At 40.2% G+C, this 13,530-nt stretch overlaps 1 protein-coding gene across 8 annotated transcripts in view; it reads left to right on the top strand.

Annotated features, from left to right (window-relative positions):
* The first annotated feature begins 1,494 nt into the window (after positions 1-1,494).
* Positions 1,495-13,530, top strand: part of CPLX2 (complexin 2) — a 139,733-nt gene continuing 127,697 nt past the window's right edge. For 5 of the 8 annotated variants that reach the window (XM_087924210.1, XM_087924205.1, XM_087924211.1 and 2 more), the window contains exons 1-2: positions 1,495-1,855; positions 12,915-13,002. The gene's annotated coding sequence lies outside the window, so the exon portion shown is untranslated. Of the gene's footprint in view, positions 1,856-2,172; positions 2,396-12,914; positions 13,007-13,530 lie in introns of those variants that run through there. The other 3 variants (XM_087924203.1, XM_087924208.1, XM_087924204.1) reach the window with 3 other exon arrangements.

Below are 13,530 nucleotides of genomic sequence, written 5' to 3'. Positions count from 1 at the left end.
ATGACTGAGAATCTCCATAGGCATCTGAGAATATGCATGCTGCTGTCATGGATGACAGTGAAACTACTGATTTTCAGATCATTTGGCAGATAGATTATCACTTCTTAGAAGTACTATAGTACTTTTTGTATCCCTGAATTGTAACTGAACTGAGTTCTCTAATGCTTCTCTTAACTAGAAGCCATCAATCACATAGAAATTTGGATTAGTTACAACCATTCTGGGGGACTTGATTGACATATCCAGGATGAGCAGCCAGGATGATTAGGGGACTGGAGACTAAAACATATGAAGAACAATTACAGGAACCAGGCATGGCTAGTCTAGTGAAGAGAAGGACCAGGGGAGACATGATAGCAGTCTTCCAATATTTGAGGGGCTGCCACAGAGAGGAAGGGATCAAGCTATTTTCTAAAGAGCCTGTAGACCAGATAAAGAATAATGGATGGAAACTAATCAAGGAGAGATTCAACCTAGAAATAAGGAGAAATTTTCTGACAGTGAGAACAATCAACCAATGGAACAGCTTGCCCTCGGAAGTTGTGGGAGCATCATCACTGGAGGCTTTCAAGAAGAGATTGGACTGCCATTTGTCAGAAATGGTGTAGGGTCTCTCGCTTGGGCAGTGGGTTGGACTAGATGACCTACAAGGTTCCTTCCAATTCTGTTAATCTGTTAAATATTCAATTACTTCTTTTTAAAAAAGTTTAAATTGATCATATGGCCAAATAACTTACACTTCTTGAATTCACTACTCTGGGGAAAGAGGCCACAACAGAGTACAATTAATTAGAGAAGAATAAAACAGTTGATTTCTGCTCAAGATCAGCTCTTCCAAGCTTAACGATGGACATCAATTTTCCTCTTAATTAATGCTGCACCCCCCTTTACAATAAGTCTGGTAATTACTTCATGATTCTTAATGTGATTCTTCAGACTTTTCAGACCGCCTGGTCCTGGGATGACTTTAGTAAACCCGATTCCTCCCGAGGTGTACTTACATTAAACCTCCCATAGAATAACCCACCTGAAGACCACCAGCTTGGGAAAGTGTGATGAAGGAGCTTTAAACTAAGAGAAAATGCGGCCTTCTGAAAATAAGCATAACCCAGATGGTGAGGTAAGTGAAGAGGGGGAGCAGTTCACTGTCCCGTTTACATCTCGCCTCATTTTGGGGCAGTCCAAGCGAGCGATCTATAATACCTTGAGCGTAAGCCGCCTTCGATCTGTGCTCTCCGTAGCCAGGTCACCACCTCACCTCCCTCCCTATCGGTGTCTCCGCTCTCCGTCCTCCCCCACAACGCCGAAGTTGCTTCATCCACGCCCTCACCCCGCAATCTCGAAATTCCCCAAGCAGCCGGCGCAACGCGGTGTGAAAACAGCCACTTCTTTCTTTCTTTCTTTCTTTCTTTCTTTCTTTCTTTCTTTCTTTCCCCCCCCAAGTCCGCTTCCCTTTTTTCTTTCCGACCCATCTGCTCGGACTCCGACAAGGGATGGCGCACGTCAGGCGCTGGTCGTCCGCTTGAAGCCCGAGCCCAGCTGTTGTCGCTCGCCCGGGAGCTGCACCGGGGAAACGATGGGCTGGAGCCCAAGGTGCAGATGATGTGCTAGCCTCCCCGCCAGGCTTGAGAGGCGGCTATTTTTAGAAAGCCCTGCAATTTCTCTTCTCTCCCTCCCCCAACTCTTTCCCTCCCCTCACAAAGCCTGGAGTAGAACAGCGGCGCCGGGAGAGCCACAGTCTGAGCGCCAACGCCGCCGCGAGCCCCGCTGGCCGAACTGCACTCCCCCCCATCCCTTCCCCTCCGGCCGGCCGGCCAGCAAGCAGAGCGAAGCCTTTCCGCCGCCCAGCGCCCAGGTGGGTAGATAAGCTTTTAGTCCCGTCGTCCCTTATCCGCCTCCTTGTCCTCGGTTCCCCGCTCTCTCCGAGGCAGCTGAGGCCCAGCGATTTCCCCCGCCCCCGCCCCCCAGAACCGGAGCAAAAACAAAAGCGGGCTCTTTTAAACCCCTCGGGGCTGGGCGTGTCCCCAGCCGCAGCTCCGCTCCGCTTCTCCAGCTCACGGAAGCTTCGCGCCGGCCAGCGCGGCTTCTAAATCCCCCGGTTCCCCGTCCGTCCCCCCCGCCTTTCCCCTCGCCGCCACGGGCGTAGAGACCGGAGGGCGCGCGCGGGCGGGAAGAAAAACCTCTCCCGCCGTCTCCTCGCGCAGAGCTATTCCCCCGCTCGGAGCTCCTCATCCAAGGCGGGAAATGGCTTCGTTTAAGGGCCTTCCCGGTCGATCCCGTCCTCCTCCTCCTTTTTCTTTCTCGCTAGCCAGCCCCTTTCGCCTCTGGTTTTGCGTGCAATGGGGAAACGGCTCCGAGCTGCGTTTAGGTTGAACAAGGCAGGCCGGCCTCAAGCGTAAGTCACGGAAGCTTCTGCAAAGCCTCCCATTTCCTCTCCTCTTCCCTCCCCGCTCCTATTAATAGCAAGGAAGCTTTTGTCTTTCTCTCTGCACCCATTAATTATTCCCGTTGACTGGCATTGGGGAAGGGAGGGGAGGGGAGAGAGGCCTCAGAAATAAAAGAAGAGCTGGAGGGGAGGAAACGGGCTCCTGTTCCCTTCTTATGTAATCAAGAGTAATAAAAGAGCGGGTCGCAGGGCGGTTCTGGCAGCAGCCTGGTGGGTGTGGGGGTAATTTGGGATTCCCCAGCACACCCCGCATGCACAGCTTTGCTCCGTTGATAGGCTGTGTGCAAGTTGTATGGTAGGCCTATCAGGCGGCTCTATCCATAGGCAGAGGGCAACCTCTGAGAGACAACAGCGAAGGTGAAAGAGGGAGCTGTGTGCCACGGCATCTACCCTGGCATCTTCCCCTATCACCCCTCCAGTTGTCACCCCACCAGATTTTCCCTTTCAGGTTTCATTTGGAAGAAACATGCAAGTGACAGCCTTTGAACATGTAAGGCTGGTTGGCCTTTGAGTGTGTCATGTAATGAGAAGGTATACAGGGAGTCCTTGACTTAGCAACAGTTTGTTTACTGACCATTCAAAGTTACAAAGGCACTTTTTTAAAAAAAATGACTGATGGCTATTTTTCACATTTATGCTCATCCCCTTGCTTACTTGATTAAAATTTGGATGCTTGGCCATTGGCATGTACTTACGACCATTGCAGGATCCCAGAGCCACCTGATCACCCTTTGCACCCTTCTGACAAGCACAGTCAATGGGGAAACCAGATTCACTTAACAATTGTGTTACTAATTTAAGAACTGCAGTGATTCGTTTAACAATTGTGGCAAGAAAGGTCATAAAACGGGGCAAAAGTCACTTAACTGTCTTGCTTAGGAACAGAAATTTTGGCTCAATTGTGGCTATAGGTCGAGGACTACCTGTACTTGGAATCTTACAGAAATGCTTTTTATGTCAAGTGCAGGTTGAATATGAATATATGAATATATAAATACACACACACACACACACACATAATATATTCATATTAGAAGTGGGCTGAACTTAGAACTCTTGTGTGTGAAGGGACTTGAGACTGATGATGAATTTGACCCCCCTCCCCTCGGCTCATCCTGCTCATCTCGTACATTTAATTTATTATTTATTTATTAAATTTACCTGTTGCTCATCTCACTATCCAAAGTGAATCAGAATGGGTTGGGTCAATGTACTCTTCACCTTCACTCCAGCCCCGCCAATCATATTGAAAAGTTTGTAAGGAGAGGACTATAATACAACTAAAGTCACATGGAATTGATTCTCTGGAGGTTAATCTGACTCTACGTCTCTTGAATATCTTTCCAATTAGCTTTGATGTTGTTCAAAATCTAGAATGCAAATATTATATGGAATGATAGTGTTCTTACAGAGGAAAGGGCGAGTTTTTGCATTTTGATGAAGCAATACATGCTCTCAACCAGATAGGTGATGACTATAAATAACAGTTTAATTCTCTGGATAAACTCAGTTGTGTCACTCGGTCTGTTCTTAGGCAGGACTGTTGCATATCACATATATAGAAGTCCTAAGCAAAACTTCATAGGTACAAATACAGCTATGGCTGCCTCAAGACTCAGAATTGACACAGATATTGTGCACAAGCAAATGATAGAAATTCAGGTGCTACCACTCTCAATATCATACTGTGAAAGTTATTCATAAAGAGGCATCTATAATTTGTTTTGTACACCATTTCTTCTTTTAAGAACTTGGTGCTTTCTGAGCTTGATTTTTTGCTTGCAAGCCATTTCATTACTTGACTAAGTAACACTGTCAGTGCTAGTGAGTATGGAATTTGCTCCTTGTTTGTGTAGGTACTGGTAGTCCTTGAGTTATGAGAGTAATGGAGCCTGCCCATCATGGTCACCACTCATGACCATTGTGAATTTGGTTCCCCATGTGAGTGACCTGATTTTACATCCTTTTTTGTGGTGGCCGTTAAGTGAATATGGAGGTCATTAAACAAATACCACAGTAGTTAAGCGAATCAATGTTTGCTATAGGCCAGTTTTACTGAAAAATGGAAGTAAATGCTGGTTTTCAGCAAAACTGATATAAAACGTCATAACTGCAGGATGCTGCAAATGGCCATAAATGCAGATTACTTGCCAAGTGCCTGAAGGACAATCACATGAACTGCAGGGGGGGGGGTTGACCTTTGGAACTTCAAATCCAGGTCATAAGTGCCCCCAGGGAAGCTCTATCAGAACTTTTGAATGCTAAGCAACCAGTCATAAGCTGAGGATTACCTCTAGCTTGCCCAGTCAGTGTAAGCATGTGGTTTTCTCCTTGGTAGTTCTTTGATTAGTTCTCCTGTTTGTCTGGTGTTAATCCCTGCTTCTCTGGATGTAAGTTGTAGAAAAGATGTATTCTGGTCGTTTTGCTTCCTTCTTAGCCTTCTTAGCTTTTTTATGATCAGTGGTCTGTAAACATGGTTTTTATCTAAACCATGTATCATTCCTAGTATGATTTGATTGCTTATTGTACCCTATGACTATCATTAAGTGTTGTACAAATGGTTCTTGACTCTTGACGAATGTATCTTTTATTTTATGTATACAGAGAGCATTTGCACCAAGACAAATTTCTTGTGTGTCCAATCACACTTGTACAATAAATTATTCTATTCTATTCTATCTATGTAGTTGATGGTGGCTGATTTGCCTGAATAACATCTTTCAAGGAATTCCCTAACATTTTTGGATTTAGCTTAGTCTAGGATACTGACAGTTTCCCGGTTGAAACTATGGTTGAGTCTGCCCATGTGTTGTGAGATTAAAGAGTTTTCCTTGTGTCTTCTGATTGATAGTTTCCCATGCAGAAATGTGTTTGTGGATATGCTCCGCTAGTCTGCCTGTCTGTCCTACATTTCTTCTTTGGCAATTATGATAAAACAAGAAGTAATCACATTTTAATTTAATACAGGTCAATTAAACACCATTTCTCATTAAGCATTCTTTCCAAATTAGTGGAGGAAATTAGTTTTATTAACTTTTTTTTCAAAGGGTTTAAAAGACTGGAGTAATAACTGTACTCTTCTTTGTGATTAAGATAAATTTTCAGGTTTGCTAATCCAAAATAAATCCAATTTCTTTAGGATTGGGGGAGTGGGAAACCTGTCAACATGGCCCCAAAGAACTAAGAGAAAGTATTTCTTTTGGATGATCCAGTCACTCTGATATATGAATGAAAGCCCTGGCAGCTGTATTAGGTGTAAATTGAATTTCAGATTTAAGATAAAAGCACATACATATATTCATCAGGGGTGGTATTCTACCAGTTTGATATGGTTCGGCCGAACCTGTAGCTCTGAGGATCATCTGTGAGTGAACCCGATGATCAGCTGCTGGGCCCACCCATCCTCCCTGGCTTTATTCTGACCTTTATTTCCTGGTTTTCAAGCTCAGCTGCTTCCTGCGGCACAGCGGATTGCTGTACGTCAGCTGTTTAACACACAGGGAGAGTGCAGGATTGCAGGAGAAGGTCAGTAGCAAATTCTCTGTGCTCGTGCAAGGCGTACGCAGACCGAACCAGTTGAATAATGCCCCTGATATTCATATTATTGTGCCTCTGGATTTTGGCAAAAATAATCTTGATGAGCTTTGCGGGCATGTGTTCCTTTCTGATCAGAAGAGGCTAACTCCTGATGTAGAAGGTGATAACTTAGTTTTCTCTGGGTAATTGTTGAGGCTTTTAATCAAAATTGTTTTACAATGGATTTTGTGACCACGTGATAATGACATTGTTTTGAAGAAAAGAGGGAATCTTGTATAAAGAGTAACAAGAATATATGCAGTATCTAGTGGTGGGCTGCAACCAGTTTAACAACTGGTTTGGGGAGTGTGCGCAGTGTTCAAAATACAGCAATTGGAAGCTCAACTGCTTACCTTCTAGGGCAGCCCCGGTAAGTTGAACAGCTCAGGTGTGGAAATCAGCTGTGCCACGTGAATCGGCTGAGCCAGAAAGAAGGAAATATAGGACAGGGGCCAGCTGATATTCGGAACTACCAGTTCAATAGAACCGGTCTGAATCGGCGGCAGCCCACCATTGGCAGTATCTGAAGTTTATTAAACACTAAGGATTTCTACCGTGAAGAGAATAGGACCTCATCTAAGAGCAGCTTGGCCTAGCTCTCGATTTATGTGTTTATCCAGTTGGATAAGCAAGAGGTCAGCAATAGCATGGAGATAAAAGAATGGAAAACTGTGGAAGTGTGAAAAGGCGACACTTTCATTTATTCATTATATAAAATTAGTAAATATAACCATTTATAATCTTTAGACCTCTTGCTTTGTCATTTTATCCTAATTCATATTTATTAGATGGTCAAGAAACAGAAAAAGAACATTTTTGAATTGCATACAGGTAGTCTTTGAGTTATGATTGGTTGCTTAGTGACAGTTTGAAGTTCTGACAGACCCTCCCCAAAGGTTTTTATGACCCAGTTCTGAAGTTCCAATGGCTGCCTCCCCCCCACCCACAACCAATGGTTAAGTGACCACAGTTTAGGTCTTCAGCAACTGGCCCTCATTTATGGCTGTTTCAGCATCTTGTGGTCACATGACCACAATTTATAATATTTTTGCTGAAAATTGGCATTTGCTTTCAGTTTTTGGCAGACATACCCCATAGTGAACAATGGGTTTCCTTAGTGACTGTAGATTCACCAAACCATGGAAATTTACTTAATTATTGCCAAAAAAGGGATCATAAAATTTGATTGATCATATGATGACTTACTTTAAAACCATCAGACCAGGCAGGTACCAGTACAGTCATAAGTCAAAGACTATATGTATGTCATCACTATACAATATAGATACTATCAGTAGAAATGTCAAAACTTGAAAATAACTTGTTGATGCTGATTCATACGGACAAGTTTTTAAGCTGGAATCATTAGTCCATTTAAAGCTTATGCGGAATTCCCTTGCACAAGGGAATTAAAGTTTGATAATATCTAAAGGGAGACAGGCTAATTTGTGCCATGATGAATGTGTTAATTTCATGATATTAATGGCACCTATAATTCCTGTTTTGGAAAAAGTTGGAGTCCTTAGCCCCATTCAGGCAAGCAAATCTGTAAGTGTTGGTGTGATATTCAGTGTAAATGCTTGTAAGTTGGACTTTCACTAAAAGTTGCTTTGACTTCCATGTGAGCAACAACTGTGATAATGGAGCTATATGTGAAGATGCATTACTCCTACCAACATTACTACTAACCATGTGAGATGCCCATGCACAGATGACAGCTTCTCTACATATTTGCATATTGTACTGCTCCAGAACTCCTGAATGAAGCTTTTTTTTCAAAGCCAGAATGATAGGCAGCAATGGATTTCTGAATCTTTTTTGAAAGCATTGAAGAGTTTGGCTGTTTTGATTGCTATATACCCTGAAGTTGCATTTGAAATGATCTCAACTAGACACAGCTGTTAACACCTTAGAGAGAAAGATGAGAAATTGAATTCACGCCTTAAGTCCTCTTAATGTTTACTTGGAGCACTTTCCAAGCTTACTAAATAGGTTCAACAATATTGCTCATGGATTTTTATATGCAAAAAGATGACATGCCTCTGATTGGCAGATTATATTTTATTTTTATTTTTATTTCTGCAGTTAAAATCCTTCATCTGCTGGGCAATAAACTAACGTAATAACTCACCTTATATGTGCACATACACATGGAAACAGTTTATTCCTTGAGGGAAATAAAATAAAAATAGCAATAGATTGGTGACATGGCTAGGAAGAAAATTATTTTTTTTTTATAAATTACTAATCTGATATGTTTATTTATCTCTTGAGTAACAAAACATTTTTGTCCTTCATGTTAACATTTTAGGGGTAATATGAGTATTTTTAATTAAGTTTTCTTCAATGGAGAAGCCTTTATGTATTTCCTTAATCCTCTCATTGCCATAAAAAAATCTTAGGTTTCTTATCATAAAATTCATCCATTGTTCAGATTCTATGAAAAACCATGGAAGATTCCAGGCAAATAAAAGCATTTTTAAAATAAATTTTACTGTCATGAGGAATACCAATGCCAAAAATATAAATTTCAAAAGAGTAGACAAATTTACGGATGATATAGCTATTGGTGACTTCTATCTGTTGAGCCAGCCAATTTGGTTCAGGCATATTAGAAACTGGGAGAGTGATTTCTAGTCCTGCCTTAGGCAGTCAACTGGGTTACTTTAAGCTGGTTCCTCTACGAAAGTGCCAGAAACTGCAGGGAATCAACACTGACCCCCAATGCATTGACATACACATACTCTGTTGTGGCCCATTTCCAAGGCGTACAATTCTTCATACTAGTTGGGGGAGGGCAAATGAGCAGGAGGCTGCTGTTACACTGTTGTTCTGCTTTGGGTCCTCTGGTTGGCTTCTGTGAGAAATGATGCTAATGTAGATGGTTCTTTAATTTTATTCAGCACAGTTCTTGTGTTGTCAAAAAATGGTGCATAGAAATGAACTAATTTAAAATGTGTCAAATTCTCTCAATACAGCTATGCTGTCATACATAATTTCTTCCTCTAAATTAAATATCTTTTACTTCACTGCTGAGAGTGAATTGGGATTTTTATTTTGAGAGTTGGAACATAACTTGGAGGACATTTAGGCCAGCCCTCTAGCCAGGACTGACCAATTAAAAGTCTTGGCAAGCTTTTTTGACCTTCCTCCTCCTCCTCCTCCTCCTCCTCCTCCATCACCACCACCACTTTTACTGCCGCCTCCTGATTTTTCAAAGTTAAAGCAGTTTCTGGGAGGCATTGGTGGCATATAACCAATGCATAGTTGTTCTGTCTCCTTTTCAAATATGGATCATCTTTATAATGAAGGATGAATGGAATCCCCTTGAACTTTAGTATAATACAATACCAATCTAAAGTAGGTGGCAAGAAGTCCCAGTTTTCAGTTATTATTCAACTGCAGCATTAAATCCAGAGAGGCTGTATTCTTATTGGTAATTCAAGGCAATTAAATGCAAAAATTTCTTAGTTCCAAATCTGACTCATAAAATTGTTCCTTTTTCCAGGCCAGGGCTATTGCCAGACCCTTAAGACAGTGCAATGAGGGCCACAGTTTCAATAACAATTCAGAATGTATAATAGTAGCCAATTTTGAATGAGCCAACCTCAGAGAAATATTGCTTCCAACATAATTCCACTCATTGGTATTATTAAACATGTTTCTCTAGGCTTTATGAGAAATATATCTTGGAGGTACTGTATATATACAAGCACATAGCTGCATTATTCAAAGTCTAGTTTAAGCTTTCCATGTAGAAGGTGCAGATGACATGCAATCATTGAGATTGATACAGTTTCAGAAATTTCTTATTACTAAGAAAAATGTTGAGTCTTGCCAGTAAAGTTATTTTCATAACTATGTTATAGTACCTTTAGTTATTCTGGGGAAAGAATTAGAATTTCTACCTGTATATACTTCCACATAATTGATTCATTGCATTCTGTGCTCAATGTCACAATATTACAGTACCTTAATTTGTTTTCCAGATAAAAACAATGGTTCAAATAGCCAAAATAGCTTCTAACAGTCAGTCTGAGCTTGGACCAAGTCACTGTTTCTTTAGAAACTTAACTACATTTGGGAGCAAAGAAAAAAAGGTCAAGGACACAGATCAGATAGACAAGTTGCTTTTATTACAGAAAAAAGAAGCCCAGCTAACAAGATCACTTATAGTAGAATCTAGCTATTCATTTATATATGAAACCCAATTTTTATTTTGTATCCCTTTCATTTGTCCCTAGGTAATAATGGGCTTAATTTCTCAGCTTTGTACATGGAGGGCAATTGTTCCATGTTTTGATAACAATCCTGTCTGGTTTCAGGCTTTTGGATTCCAACCTTGGCAACTTAATTCATTACACAATGTAGGACAGCTAGTATAGAAAATACTGAATGGTTTGATATGTAAGATATAAGATGGACAGCCATAATTTTCAAAATAAATAAATAATTTTTCTAAACAAATCCAAGTCAATCATTCACTTACAGTTCTGGCAAAAAGCACCTGGAAAATGACATTGTTATTCCCCATCCAATTTGAGCTACATTGAGCTATCACAGAGGAATTTATTCTTTTTGTTTAATGACTATAATATTTTATTTATTTTCAATCCTTACCTCCTCATCATCCGAAACCAGCAACCAGGCCATACAAATAAGCGAAGCCCCATTCCCAGAAAGCACAGAAAACCACACCCTGCTCCGGTCCGTAGAAAAACCTTTCTTCCCAGAACCGATCCCTGGTGCCCAAAAGGTTGGGGGCTGCTGTCCTAGACCAAACCCAAAAGTAATAGATTGACTTAGTCCATTAAAATAGACTGGTGTTATATCTTTTTCAGACACATTCAGTTGTAATGTGTGGATTATTTTGCATGTATGTGAATACTGGTATTATTGACAAGCAAAAAATATATAGGTAAGTTATGTACAAGAACAAATTAATGGATACTTGAAGAAGTTGCATCGTGCTGTTATTACCCAGTCATCTTGAATACTGATCGGAATTTGAACTTTTACAAAGGTCAGGAAGCAATTCCAGGCAAAATTCACAAGGAGACCAAGTAGTTAGCAGAGAACAGCACCATGGAGAGCTTCCTGCAGAACCATCCTGCTACTATCAGATTATCTAAATCTCATGGTAGGATAGTAGGCCCAAATCTCACTCTGGGAATTAGTGTGCTGTTTTCCTTGTTGCAGGATATAAACTATTCCAAGTAAAGTTGCCTCTTGTAATTGACTGGTGGTGATTTTTGTTAATGCCAAAGTCTTGCACCAGATCTTTTGGGATTGCGCCTAAGACTTATTACTATAGTATTATCTTTGTTTTCTTCTGCCAGTCATTCTACTTCTATTTGCAGGTCTTTATAGCTTATGATTTTTTTTTTTACAGGTCTATGTCTTTTATTCTGCTGTTGCCAAGTATTGTGTCCACCATCCAGACTTTTTTGTCTTTCTTTTTAACAATTGTTAAGTCTGGGCTGTTGTGTATCAGATGCCTGTCTGTTATTATTTGGATGATTATTTCCAAACAGTTTTGAATTCAGTGAAAACCGAGTTCATGCTGAGTGGCTTTCTCCTCTTGTGAAAGGTGAAGCTGGCAACACCAGAAACAAAGAATTTGAGGCAGATGAGACCATTATCAAAACATGGTGTAGATGCCCTCCATGTCCAAGGTTGAGAAACAAACAGCAAGGAAGGACAAGAGAAAGAAACCTGCAATTTAACCTTGGCACCATTATAAATTATAGGATAGGTTGCTATATTCTTCTGTAGCTGATCTTTGTTATTAGGTTTCTCAACAATCTCAGCAATGTACCTATCCATAATAAAGAATCTAAAGCATTCATATGCTGAAGAATGCTTTAGATTCAAGAGTGATGAAACTTTGGCAGCCAAATAATTCATAGAGAAACAGCACATGATATTCCTACTCCCATGAAATATTAGAGCTGTCCTTTAACAGACAGTAAAACTGATATGCTGGAGAGGGAAGAATATTTGAAAACAAGCTGTCCCAGGAGAACAATTGCTAAGCATGTGTGATGTGCACTTTTTTCTTCCATCTTATACCAGTAGCTATTCACAGTAGTAGTTACCACAATGCAAGTTCTCCTGAGTGCTAATTCAAGAATGAGGTTTGTTGTATCTTGTGTGAAATTCTGATTCCTATGGCATCACAATGCTACTAAATGAAATTTTCAATTTTTAAAAAATTACTTCAAGTTAAGATGCATATTCAAATTAATTGAAAAAATATCAGTACCATATTTTAACATTTGTATTTCAGAAGAGTACAAAGAGCGCATTTCAATAAGTAAGTGGTTGATTACATCAGTATCTATTTTGGAGCAGAGAGAAAGAGAAAACAAATGAAACATCAAAGAAATTCTTATTCTTAAGATTTATCGTGCATCCTCTTGGGTATCCAAAATGTAGCACTTTCTTAAAGAATTTTTTGAAAAGAAGAATAAATATGTTTGCTCAAAAAAAGAAAACATGAAACAGTTACTGTTTATTTCAAACCATGTATATCTTGGTTATATGCAGGATGTGTTTGCTTCAAGTTTTATTGCTTTTTGAGAGTACCTTTTCCAAATTGCACTTGAAGTAATCAAAGATCTTTGACTTTAGGCATATCTCCTACTTGAAAGAAAAAGTCTGAAGATTAAAATTCCATATCTAATAAAAAGTTTCATAAAATATAATACACACACTTGTTTTATCAGAGTGGGACTATTTCCTAGAAATGTACATGATGGTGTTGACATTGCAAAGCTGGATCCTTTTGCCCAATACAGTGTCAACATGTGTGTTTGATATCCCTAAGATGCCACTTTTGCTTTTAAAATGTATCACTAGTTCTTGTATCTTCATCTGTTTGCACTTCCAGGGTGTGACCTACGTTTGACATGCCCTTCCTGACTGAGGAACTACTGCATTAGTTGTCTGAAGGAACACTGCCTTGGCAATTCAAAAAGGTAGGTGTGTTTCCATTCTGTTCTCAGGTTGCTACTTATTTGATTATCAGTTTATTGTATTTATATCCTGCCTTGTTTTCTCTGTGATCAAGATAGTTTGCATGAGAGATCACCCATAATTTTATCAAAAATTTTATCAGTTGAGCTGAGAGATAATGGCATCAACTAATAAATGCTGTGGTGACTGAACCTAGCCTTCCCAGGTTGACCTTAGCAATTATAGGTTGCTGTTCCTGATTTTCTTGCAATTGTGGTTTTGTCAATGAGAGCAAATGCAATTTTCCAAGGTATTTGTTGAATTTGCATAGAGAAAGGTACAGATTGCTAACTTGGCTCTAGGATGTTTTGAGAGGAGAGTCTCTTCAAAATAAGTGGCAGAGTTTCAGAAAAAGATAAGTTTTTGTATCCTTTGCTTATCCCAGTTGTTTCTCTTGATAGAATATTTGAAGCAATAGAAAAGAATATTAAGTAAGTACCAAGCAAACTCCTGTGTATCCAGTTACTGGAGGCCTGGTGATGCAGTGTTTA

The sequence above is a fragment of the Pseudonaja textilis genome, chromosome 2 (genome assembly GCF_049901715.1).
Source record: "Pseudonaja textilis isolate UNSWEBS1 chromosome 2, rPseTex1.2, whole genome shotgun sequence".
Classification (NCBI taxonomy): domain Eukaryota; kingdom Metazoa; phylum Chordata; class Lepidosauria; order Squamata; family Elapidae; genus Pseudonaja; species Pseudonaja textilis.
This window is presented reverse-complemented; position numbering and strand designations above follow the sequence as displayed.